Here is a 13,688-nt window from a genome sequence, read left to right as displayed (position 1 = left end):
TTTTAATTTACTTTTGGGTTATAACTTTCTCAACTTTGCATGGTCCACAACTTACAAAAATAATCTCGACGCGACAAGACGAAAACTTCAAGTAGATTTACGAGTTAATACTGTATTTCAGTTATGTTAAAAATAGTTTTATTGTATGGGCGTATTTAGAATTGTTTAACTAACTATCGGTTTCTAGGTTTATAAATATTTATAGTACATCGTTGTTTGTTTTATTCGTATCTCGAGTATTCAAAACACAATCGTCAAGTAATGTTGAATATTCAAGCAATAAGCGGTAATTATGTTATAATTTAGTTAATAAGTTTATGAACTAATAATTTTAGGTATAAAAAAGCTTAGCACACTCATAGAATAGCGATACTAACTTAATTAGTTAGAATATTTTTATTGTTTTGAAACCAGATTCTAATCTGAGTTTGTATAGATTTTCTGTTGCTTTGATTTGCTTCATTTTGCAATATCTAATTGTTAAAGTATCTAACGTGAAAATTGGTATGTTGTAAAAATACTTATTTTTCAGTTTAATTTTATATACAACACTTGTATCTTGAAAGTGTGAAATATAAACCGAATAATTACGGCAAACCCTAACACCGCCATGATACATGCTTTTATAAGAGATCCGATGTTTGCCATCCAGCTTCATCAGCATGAGATCAGTTCCGTGGTGCTATTATTGTTGTTTATAGCTAACAGCTTTGGGATACACTCAGAATACAGAATAAACTCTGTATTCTGAGGGGATACATTAAATTCGTATTATTGATAGGTTCCAATGGCCATTTACTGTTTAATATTGCATTCGTTGATTAACTCACTTTATATTATAATGCACCGAAAATAGCAATATAATATATTGTAACTCTTTGGTATATTGAAATAAAATTTAAAATATTCTATTAGATTACGTAAGATAATATCATCCTGAAGGTAAAATAAACTTTCACGGCCTATCATATGGCTAGATAGACTATGTCAGCTGTGAAAACGTCGAAAAAAATTAAGTTTAGAACTAACCTTTATTCTTAGCAATTCACGCACACTAACACAGTGTCATTCAAATCGCGAGTGTAAGACGTTGCTTGTCAAGCATACTAAACTAATATTCCTGGCTTGTTTTTATCGGTTGTCTAACAGCAAGGGACTCTATCTAGACGTATAAATTATCTATGGTTGCATTCGTTGTTTAATTAACTAACTTCATATAATGCACCGCAATATGTTATACAATTGCTTGGAATTTTGAAATAAAACCGAAAATTTTCTATCAGATTACGTAAGATGATTTTATCCTGAAGGTAAGGCAAACTTCGGTTTTGTTTAGTATACAACAAAGAATTCTGTTCAATTGATTACTTTTCAGGGTCGATACAGAAGTTGATTGAACAAATTAAGAAAATGTCTTAGTTTTAATTAATTCTCATTAGTATTATATAATATTGCATCTCTTTATTAACTTAAAAAAGTATGCTATTATTATTAATATTATAACTAAAATCATCTATAATTTTCTATATATATTTTTTTATTTTCAATTCAATATATTTAATTAATATTTATTATTTTCATTACAAATAGGTACTTTTGAATTGTAATTAATTTGCTCGCATTTTTCTATGTACTATTTAATTGTGGAAACTTTTATTGGTCAGTGATTTATATTTTAAGTTTTATTTTTTAAGTGGATTAATTTGTACTGTTCGTTTCCCGAATAAAATAAAATAAAAATAAATAAAATAATAAAAAACTTTCACGGCCTATTTTGAAAGGAAGCAGCCCGGGTCCTATCCCTTGTAAACGATAAATTTTACACACAATCTTTGAATTTCTTCCAAGATCTGTGAAGGTTTACTTCACGATATCTTCCTTCACCGTAAGAGCTTTGAATAAACGTTTTATCGACAAAATTGAATCGTGACCCACCTTAAAGTCATTTTCCTACAGTCATAATAAGCAGGGAGGTCGAAATTCGCTTGAACATACATTTCCTAAGTAACTGTCATCATTTTATAACGGCCGTTTTCAATAACCTATCTATCCTTATTTTAACTTACTAGAGGTAGACAAAACTATCCTTTTACGCTTACTTACATTTCAATAACCTATCGACATAAAATAACGACTATAACTATATTGGACATAACTATGGATAGATAAGATATAGTCATTAAACGGTGACAGCAATGAATCCGTAACTAGAGATACGTTATTGAAAACCGCCGTAAAACAACAAGTGACAGTCCACCAATTATTGTCATATAATCTTTTTCGTGCAAATATAAACCTGTTTCTATGATTTTAAAAGAATTATAAGCAAGTGGGTCATGATTCAATTTTGTCGATGGTACACATGAATTCGGAAAACCGAAAAACACATCGGTTCGTTGTGTAAATAGAACCGTCGCCTCCCGGGTGAAAGGCAACGGTATTAGCCTTTCCGCTACCGTAACTCTAAGAGAAGATATTATATCGTGGTAATTTATTAAATACCAATAGAACACAGTTACTGTTTCTGTACATACAAGGCATGCTCTTCACTTTCTTAAGACATACTTATTTCAATAATTAATGTCTGTATGACGAAAAATATCTTATTTGTCAGGATTTGACATTAAAAAACAAAACTCGAAAACTATATAAAATAGCGCAGCATAACCGGGCTAAAATAGTTATTCAAATAAAGATGATTTATTGGGCGAAAAACAATACAGCTATGTCTCATTTCTGAGAAATTGAGTTTTCCACCAATTGAGTTTTACCCAAGCCTTTATACTGTTACACGAGAAATTATTGTATTTAATTACATATTTCATCTGCCTCAAAATCGGATTTGGTTTCTACACGGATATTTTCAGCAGAAACCTATTCAAACTGATCTCAACTCTAGAAAAACATGTTTTTATCTTAGATAATTTATACGTCTAGATACGTCTCTTGTTGTTAGACAACCGATGAAAACAGGCCAGAGATATTAGTCTAGTGTGCGAGACAAGCTACAATAGAGGTTAGTTCTAAATTTTTTTCGACGGTTTCACAGCTGTCATAGAATTTAAATGATCCTTGGTTTTTGTGTTCGTTGTCCGACATGTCTCTATCTTTCTTTCATCCCGTTCACTGTTTTAAGTTAATCCATTTTCTTACGAAGTCCATTAGGCAAGCTAAAATTCACATCTGCCAGTTGATTTATATGGATGCAAATATGTATTAAAATTGCTTGACATTGACACGTCGAGAGTAAAGTACAACCTTAACCACTTCGCGACATGATGCGTGTAATCTAAAGAAACAATTTCTCAAATAATATACGTTACAATAAAATACGTTCTATTGTATCTTCGCCAATAAGACCACATGTATGTCACCGTTCCACTTTTCTCGCATAAGCAGCAAAACGCGAATCCATTGCGACACGTCGCGTATTGTCTTGCAGTCGTTTGAATAACAATATGACTAATATCTGCATTTAGGTAACACAAATGTATAGCAGTATTCTGCGAACACGATTTTAATATTACTTATCTAATAAGTGACATAATATGATGTTGTTACGTAACAAAAACAAACAAATTCCGATGTCCTTCTGCCGTTTGTCTATGGTATTATACCGGTCACCACACCCAACTGGGACGCAGTAAAAACTCTAAAAGTGCACAACTATTTCGCGGCAGTACTCCCCGAGACATGGTTAACTTGTATTGCTGTGAAGCCACAACCTGAGAGTTGAACAAAGCAAACAGAATTTTGTAACGAGGCGGTACTCTAACGGTTAGCTCAGTTGGTTAGAGCACCGGCACGGAACGCCGGAGGTCGGGGGTTCGATCCCGCATCGTTCATAAAATTTTGTTTTTCAAATTTTATTTGTGTATCAATCCTAGAAGTGAGGGTTATCACTTTAAAAAAACATATTGTTTGTATTGCTGTATTTATTGTATTTGGAATTAGTGACCCAACCTAGCTTTACTTTGGTGATCAGCATAAAATTTAGCCTTTTTTTTATTTAGCTGCTCCAATCGTCAGTGATCCAGTGCTCTGTGAACGGCTGGATCTCTTGGCGTTGCGTAGAGACTGTTCATTGTGTGTCTTCTACCGCATTCATCACGAGCAGTGTTCCAAAGTTCTGTATGACCGGATTCCTGAAACCCAATCTAAACTTCGCATGACAAACTTCAACGTCTGGATGTGTGCCGTTCCTCCTCAGTGCGGTTTTTAAGGAACTTCCAGCCACATACAACCAAACTATGAAATGAGCTTAACTGCGTGGTGTTTCCAGGAAGACACGAAATGGATATCCTTAAAAGAAGCGTGTACACCTTCTTAAAAGGCGTAGTTTCTCTCGTGTTGCAAGGGTATGTGGGCGGCGGTGATCCATTAAAGACCTGCACGGTCGTTTGTCCTCTTCCATAAGAAATAAATAATTTATCAAAAATAAAAACCATGAAAGAAATAAAAGATATGCTATCTTTAAAATAATATTGTTCCCTCATCTAAATGCAGTCAAATTTTTGATCAGATTACAAGGTTCGTAAAGGAGCTTTGACATGGGGAGAAGAACCGACAAGAAACTCCCAGCTTATCTTTTAAATATCACAAAATATACAGGATAATCTTTGTACAATATACATTAAACAAGTTAATTATAATAAAACTAGCTGACCCGACAGAAGTTGTTCTGTAGATAATTAATAAAATACTATTTTTTTATGAATTTGTTAATAATATTTCATTACATCGAGAATTATTTTGTAAACGTTGCTCCCTGTTGTCATAATGAAACTGTTTCATTGCAGAACTTTCAAACCGTGTGTCAATAAATTCCAGAGAATAGGTAATCTCTTTAAACTGTTCTGTGATAAATTCTCTCATAGAAAATAAGTCCATACAAAACAAATATTGGAAATAAAAATGATAATTTGGTAAATGTAATGATAAGTTGGACTAAAGTACACTCAATGAAGTAATCCCCATTGAAATCCGTTCTTTAGTTTAGGAGTTCACTGGAAACAAACATCAGGACACTGGATTTATATATTTTAAGTTATTACATTGCAGACACAGATTCATATAAGTTTAAACCAGTATAGTATATGTAGTTTAAGTATTTATAAAATTATATCATACGCACTAAAATGGTCAATAAAATAAATAAAAGGCTTCTTTTGATACTTAAGGAAAACGTTAGGAACAGTTATTTATTTAAATATAGCAGTAGCTCGTAACACAATACCTACTGGAAGTTAGACAATACATTACATTTCCATAAATAATAATAAATGGAGGAAGAGGAAAATGTGCAATGCATTCGTCATTGTAAAACTATGCTTTGTAACTTATTGCTTAGACGTTTTCTAAAATAGCCTCTGTACTAACTGTTTCAATAATTAAGATTTTCAAAAGATCACATTTCAAAACATCAATCACTAGTAATTTGAAGTAATTTGGCACAACTGAGCTAAAATGTTAGCACAGATCATGTATCTGTGCTAACATTTAAGCTACCTACCGTATTGTTCAAACTGTATTGCACTTTCATTGGTATTGGAACAGAGCGTGGCCATTTGTGCTGTCTTACCTTCAGGCTTAGGTGACCAGTTCTCCCAGTATCCCTATCCCATAAGAAGTGTTCTAAAAGAGACAGTTTTTTTTGGGCCCACTGGATATGGTGATGTTTATTAATCGTATTATGCTAGTAAATAAAAAAAAATCTAACCGGGATTATGAAATTATAATAAAAAGGCAAACACTTGATACATTTCCTGTATCCAGTTCTGGTCACCATGGCAAAACAATGCGTATAATGAAACAATTGTAACATTGATGTGAGAAAATAAAAATATTACTGCAAAACGTGGTGGTACTGGTGATTATCGGCTTTTGAAAAGTAACAAATATCTATTGGATCCATGAACCACCTTAAAGGCGCCGACGCATTTCTTGACACACCTGTTGTTGCGGATGTCCATAGGCGGTTGCCTCACCTCTCCCCATCCCGTGAGCCTCTTGCCCGTTTGCTCCCTCTCATATATAAAAAAAAAGTACATAGTTTAATATTACCGTGCAATGGAATAAAGTACCATAGACAAAGTCTATAATATCTGTGAACTGTGCATCTGTCATTTTGATTTTTGAAACAGAATTATGTATTTTCCGTTTCTTTCGAGTTGCGCTAATTTTGCATTATTGTAATTATTTGGTTATGTTTTATAGATTTTAATATCGCATCTACAGCATGTTATACTCCAGAGAGTCGTTGGGTAAATTGTGCAGTAAGATTTAATCGTAATGTGCGAAAACATTAATTAGTGTCTGAGTATCTCGAGACTTGAACTGGGCCTCCGGAGAATACAAAATTGAAGAATTGTTGCAACCTATCCATGAGTTTGGTCAAAATAAATATCTTCTACGGGGTAGAATACAATCAAGGCACACAAGTAGAAAAACTTATCTACTGTTTGACCCATCGATTTCTCATACTAGAGCTGCTCTTGCCGGATACTGTTGCAATAGTTTGGTGGGTAGACATTCTGTTGGTTGCAGTGGACATGAAATGTCTGTTGTGTGGTATTTAGGGCACGGCATCAAGATGAGATTGAGCCACCTGCATCGTTTCTGGATGAGATTCTAATAATAAAAGATGATTTTGAAAATCATGACTAATAAATATTTATACTAGGTATATAAACAATGTGTTTTTTCTTTCTATCATAAATAGTGTACAAAACCTTACCTCAATAGTATTTATATGAAATACTTATTTGATCTTCTGAAGTATAGTAAAATTACACCAATATTTAAATCGGGACTCACTTCTGACCCGAATAACTATCGCCCTGTTTCGGTGCTGCCGACCCTTAGTAAAATTTTTGAAAAAATAATTTTAAGCTAAATGCTTACTCACTTTAACACTTATAAGTTACTTCATATAAAACAATTTGGCTTTACTAGGGGACGCTCGACTACGAATGCAAGTGTTGAACTCATCAGGAATATTTTTGAGACCTGGGAGGAATCACAGAATGCACTTGGTATCTTCTGTGATTTATCTATGGCTTTTGATTGTGTTCAACATTCAACGCTGGTCAGGAAGCTATGCCACTGTGGTATAAGAGGATCTGCACTCGATCTTCTGATCTCATATTTAAATAATAGGATTCAGAGGGTCGAGGTGAATGGCAGGAGATCTCCTGGGACTCCTCTCGGTATGGGGGTACCACAAGGGTCTATTCTAGGACCCTTCCTCTTCCTAATTTATATAAATGATCTACCTAACCTTGTAGAAAAAAACACAAGGTGGTATTGTTTGCGGATGACACTTCATTTATATTCAAAGTGAAACGAAGCCAAGTTTTGTATGACGAAGTAAACAATGCTCTATCTGACATCGTGTACTGGTTTAGCGCCAATAACTTATTGTTAAATAATCATAAAACCAAATATATTAAATTCACCGCGCCAAATGTCAAAAATGTAGATGCGAATATTTTATTAAATGGAGAGGTGGTAAACCAGTGGAATCTGCTATATTTCTTGGCATTACTCTTGATTCCAAATTGCAGTGGGGCCCCCATATTGAAGGATTGGCGAATAGGCTTAGTCCTGCAGCATATGTGGTTAAGAAAATTAGACGGTTAACTGACATAGATACGGCGAGATTAGTATACTTTAGTTATTTTCATAGTATTATGTCCTATGGTATATTGTTATGGGGCAGTGCGGCCGATATTAATACTATATTTGTGCTGCACAAGAGGGCTATTCGCGCGATTTATAACCTAGATCCTAAAGAATTATTAAGAGAAAAAATTTAAGAAATAAACATTTTGACTGTTGCTTCTCAATACATTTTTGATAATTTTTTGTATGTTCATAAGCACATTGAGGAATTTTCTAGAAACTGTGACATTCATAATGTTAACACGAGGAACAAACATAAACTTGTTGTGCCTACTACTCGGTTGGGTCGAGTTAGTAAGTCTTTTGTTGGGCGATGTATATGCTTCTACAATATGATCCCAGAAAATGTACAAAACAAATGTGTTACGAAATTTAAAAGAATTGTTAAAAAACGGTTGTGTGGGAAAGGTTATTATACCATAAACGATTTTCTTAATGACACCACGGACTGGGAATAAAGCGAACACCCTCAGGCTCTTTAATTATTGTACGATATTACATTGTAATCCATATTTTATATTAAAAAAAAGCCCGCTGAGTTTCTTGCGCTCATTCTTCTCAGGTCTGAGGCAGTCTCTTTTGAATGGGTGGTAGATTTTGACGTTCAATAAGTGATTTTAAATCCTATTTTGAATAAAAATATTTGAATTTGATTAAGACATGACTTTGAAATTATAATGATGGATGTTAAGTACTGTTGGCAATCTTTCTGGTTTAGTGGTTATGGTTAGTGCCCTGACTGCTAAACTGAAGTATTGGGGTGTACACATGCCTGGGACTATTAATATACTTGTGTTATGAACATTTTTGTTCTGTGCATCATTGTAAACCATCTTTTATTAGCTGTATCCTTACTCTTCCTACAGGCTCTGTTTATTTTGATATCAGATAGTACTACCCCTACTTAATTATGGCCGGCTGGCTTCCGTAATCTAGAGATTATAAGACTTTTTAAATTTGTGATTTTCTTTTTTTTTTTATAATCTTGTGTTTAACTTTGACTACATAATATGGATATGACATGTATATTTTGTGTAGATGCTAATGTAATGTAACAATGAAATATTATGTGCTGTAATCTTAGAATTTTATTATTATATAATGACATGGAGGTAATGTAATTTGCATGCCCTTTTTGGCTAATGTGTTGATTCGTATAGAATTATTTTGCTAACTTGTATACACACATTATGCAAATAAAGAATTATTATTATTATAAGGAATAAATCAGTATATGTTTTAATACTATACACCACATTTCGAGGTGGGCCTAATCACGAAACAAAAAATAAACTGTCTCCTTTATAAAAAACATTCTAGAGCTTATGGAGATTTTTATTTTGTTGGCTAGTTTTGTGGAGTATTACGTGGAGCGAGGGAGTTACATTAAGTCCTGAATGCAGGGAAGGAGTTATGTAGAGTCCTCAGTGGAGTGAGAGATTCAAGCCGCCCTAGACGAAGATAAACTTAATTCCAGGTGAATACAGTATATTTCACATCTGATGCATGGCAGTAAAAAGAAAGGATTGAAAAGCACACCAATGTGTACTAAAATATTAATAACTATCACTTTTGAAGGCCTATTAAGGGCCTAAACTTTTTTTAGTTTTGTTGTTCTCTATTCTTCATATACATCATAAGGTTATCGTATTTACTTTTTAATTCTTCTGTATTTGATTATAAATGATCTCTTACGACTTGGGGACATCAGGTGTACATATAATACGCTTTATAGTAGTAGTATATAAAACGCTTTATTTTGATTTTGTGTTATACTTATGATGGCTAGTTCAAAAATTTCGACAATATCGACACCAGTTCGATAACAGTAGAAGTTCTCTAGGATTTAAGATATTTAAATTTGGAACATTAAAAAACGTGTTACATATTATTAGCATACGGGCTTTGTAAAGATATTTAAATTAAGTTTGATAAGCATATACATAAAGCAAGCAGAGTTGAATAGTTGATGCGTTATCCACAATACCAAGTTACTATTCAATAAACACATATGCTAAAATCACCAAAGCCTACAAAGCCCTTGTATTTATTATTCGGTTATAAAAACCAATGCGACTAATAAGAAAATTAAAAATGTTGTACTGTGTAATCATTCGTAGCCAATCATAGCCCAAATATTGACACCACTGACCTGTATAAATACCACTGAATAGGCTGTTCCATATGTTTGACAGTATTTTTTTTGTGCCTTTTTGAAGCGCCACTCGTGAGCATCCAGAGAACTAATTTTGACGTATAATACAAATGGCTGCGAAGGAACGTACAATACTGTGAAGTATTTTTGCATTTTGAATTAACTTCGTTTTCCATGTTATTTATACTTCAAGAATTGACGGAATAAAGTACACTTTTTTTGTAAATAGTTTCTTACCATCTATTGATGTTTGCTGAGTTGTCATTACTAGTTTTAGTACCGCAGACTCTCGCTATACAGCGCCAAAATGGCGAATATCGAACAGGCAAAAAAAGCACTATGATAGCCGCCAGTCCAGTGGTATATCGTAGAGGTCAGTGATTGGCACCCATAGTACCTGTCCTGCATACTATACTTAGTTTATAGTAAAATAATTTTTCATTTCTCATACTTGGAAAGTAATGTTGTTTTGATCTGATTATTGGGTAGAAAATGCTGCTTCTCTCCATAGAGAGGGAAAAACTCATGCAAATTACTTCCCACCTAAGGGCCGGAATGAACTTTAAAAATAGAACTGCTGTCAGCTATGAAGAGCTTTATGTAAAAAAAACTAATTAAAAGAAATGCCATGTGACTTTCTGAACAGCCAGTGTGAACTTAGCGCAAACTTCTTTGAGTGGAATAAGGCGCAACAATTACGCGGTGAGTTCCTTAAAATTTAAAGTTCATATTTAAAATTTAAAAAGTCGACATAAATACTGCTGTATCAGTGACGGAATTAAATTAATTGACGGAGTATCCGCCATGGAATCCATCGTTTGATGAAATACCAGAGTCTCCCTCTTTTACAGATATCCAGAACAGCCAAAATGTTCATAATAAATCAAAGTGCATAAACATTCCGAACAAAAATGTAACTTTTAATTTCACGAATTGTCCTTATTTGACAATTAGTTTTAAATAGATACAACTAATATTATTATATATTATGAATAAATAGATAAACAACTAGTTCTATTTTCCTCATATTAGAAATGAAAAATACAGTGTTTAACACGGGTAAAAGAATCAATTCCTACTCGGACTATAGCCGTGTAAATACCTCGGGAAATGATTCTTTCGAAACTCGTTTAACAATCTACTATGCTTTGCCAATATTATATTATTGTTATAAGTTATACCACATACGGAATCCTTCAACCTAACAGCTACAATACAATTTTGATTCTCACTCGCCACAAAACATTTACAACAGTTATTCGCGTGTTAGTCGGGTATATCTATTAACGTAGGCGGTTTTTTGCAAGTTCGTTGAACGCTAGTTACTCAGACGTTGTCTAAAGATATACTTTTAAACGTTGACTCACATGCTAACAAAGGTTTTGATACGCAGACTTTCTGCTTTGTTTAATTATGCGAATTCTCTTTACTTTGTTGGTGAGTGATGGAGATATACTGTTAACATATTATATACTGTGGTAAAGTCAAATATTTTACTATCATAATATCACTGTTTTGTTAACCTGCTTGTGTTGAGAGGGATCGGCAAGAAACTCAATAATTTCTGTTTTATAATCATTATCTTATATATAAAATTCTCGTGTCACAATGTTGGTTACCTTACTCCTCCGAAACGGCTTAACTGATTTTACCGAATTTTATATGCATATTCAGTTGGTCTGATAATTGGCTACTATCTATTTTTCATCCCCCTAAATGTTAAGGGTGCACCCCTAAATTTTTATTTCTTACGACGTATTTTTTAGTTTTTATTTTTTTATGATACAGCATTAATAAATACAAACAACTCCTTAATTTTCAACCCTCTACGATCGATCGTATAATAGGGGTCCACCCCTATTTTTGTATCGCGATTTTTATATTATTCTGTTCCATCCACAAATCCGCTATAGGGCAATGATATTATAGTATTAAAAGAGGTAGATATGTCACTAGCGCGCTGAAAATCAATCGCCTAAATTGAGTCAATTGGTTCCTTTTGTCGTAGTCGCTCTCTCGATACGTAAACGGTACACACGCGTTTGTTGTTGACAGAATTGCTTACAATTTGATACAGGTACAACATTAAAATGCCGTCTTGTGTTATGGGAAGTTGCACTAATTAAGAAAGTAAAAAATAATCATAGAATTACATACGACAGTTAAGAAATCATGAATTTTAACATTTTATTTGATTTCATTATTTATCTAACAACTAACAACGCCGATTGCCGCCAAGCCGATCATAGATTAACGTACAGAAATGACAAAATATTGATGCTGTCTGTTGCGGGATGATCGAGGTTGAATATTTTAGGAAATAATGTAAAACTGCAGAAGAATCAATGGATTATTTTATTCTTCTCCCATTACCTTATTGTAATAAACCCTCAACAAAAAGACATTCATAAATAATATAAGATACAAAAAATAATAATTGTAATCTTAAATCTTTTTGGGACCCGTTGTTAGTAAAATTGTAAAAATGGGACCCTTACTGTAGATACCTTTCGGTTTTCTTTTGGTGTCTGTATGTTTTCTTATTATTTTATATATAAATAATTAATATCATCAATGTGGCTATATATTATAATCAATATTAAATTATTTTTTTATAAAATCAATGATACATTATCTACCTAATTTCAATGCAGTTTTACAACTTTATAGCTTTTACTACATCAACTCATGAATGAATCTTAATGTAGGCATAAATCACGGTGTACGGTAAAAATCATATCTGATGAATTAACTGTATTTTCTCTATATAAATACGAAGCAATTAGCAAATTAGAGTTATCTCTTTTTCGCTTGCGATACTTGCATTTACTATCCTTCTTTGACGTGTAATTGTAATGTAGTGTGCTATTGCAATGTTAAATTATTCATGTGTGCGTTAGTGTATCATTTTCAAACACCGAATGTTGTCTACGTAACCTATCTACACTTTTAAATATCTTTGCTATAGGGTTGCAAGATGGCAATGGATCAATACTTACAATAATTTTAGGACAATAAATTTGGTAGGTCGGTTGCATCTACTTTTTACACCCCAATTTTTTTTTATTACTTTATATAGCAATACAACGTTTGCTGGGTCAGCTGACTGACAAGACGTTGTTCTGTACATAATAAATAAAATACTGTATTTTATGAATTTGTGAATAATATTTCATAGCATCAAGAATTATTTCGTAAAATATGCTCCCTGTTGTTATAATGAAACTGTTTCACAGCAGAACTGTCAAACCGTGCGTCAATAAATTCTCTCATAGAAAATACGTCCATACAAAAAAATATTGGAAATAAAAATAATTATGGGTCCCAAATCAAAATTAAAACTATCCGATAGGATATAATACGTTCGTTAGTTTAGGAGTTCACTGGAAACAAACAACAGAACACTGGATTTATATATATTAAGAAATGTATAGATAATATCATCAAATATTTAAAATTCTCATGTCGCGGTGTTTGTAGTTACAACTCCTTCGAAACGGCTTGACCGATTCTCATGAAATTTTGAGTGCATATTGGATAGGTCTGAGAATCGGACATCTATTTTTCATCCCCCTAAATGTTAAGGGTGGTCCACGCCAATATTTTTTTATAATTTTTTGACATTTTTTTTATTTGTTTGATTATGAGTCAGCATTAAAAAATACATACAACTTCAAATTTTCACCCATCTACGATCAACAGTTACTTTTGTATCGCGATTTTAATATCGGCAATACAACGTTTGCTGGGTCAGCTATTAATACATATAATATAACATTTTGCAACTTCACTGTGTCGTACAAACGTGAATAAACGGTTTCCATTCAATACTTCAGGCATTAAATGTAAT

General features: G+C 32.9%; 1 protein-coding gene across 1 annotated transcript in view; it reads left to right on the top strand.

Annotated features, from left to right (window-relative positions):
- LOC126977860 (CDC42 small effector protein homolog) overlaps positions 1 to 13,688 on the top strand; it is an 81,324-nt gene that overhangs the window by 344 nt on the left and 67,292 nt on the right. The gene's annotated exons all lie outside the window — the stretch shown is intronic.

Source organism: Leptidea sinapis, chromosome 46, assembly GCF_905404315.1.
Source record: "Leptidea sinapis chromosome 46, ilLepSina1.1, whole genome shotgun sequence".
Taxonomy (NCBI): Eukaryota; Metazoa; Arthropoda; class Insecta; order Lepidoptera; family Pieridae; genus Leptidea; species Leptidea sinapis.
The sequence above is the reverse complement of the archived record's forward strand: the minus strand, read 5'-3'. Positions and strand labels throughout refer to the sequence as shown.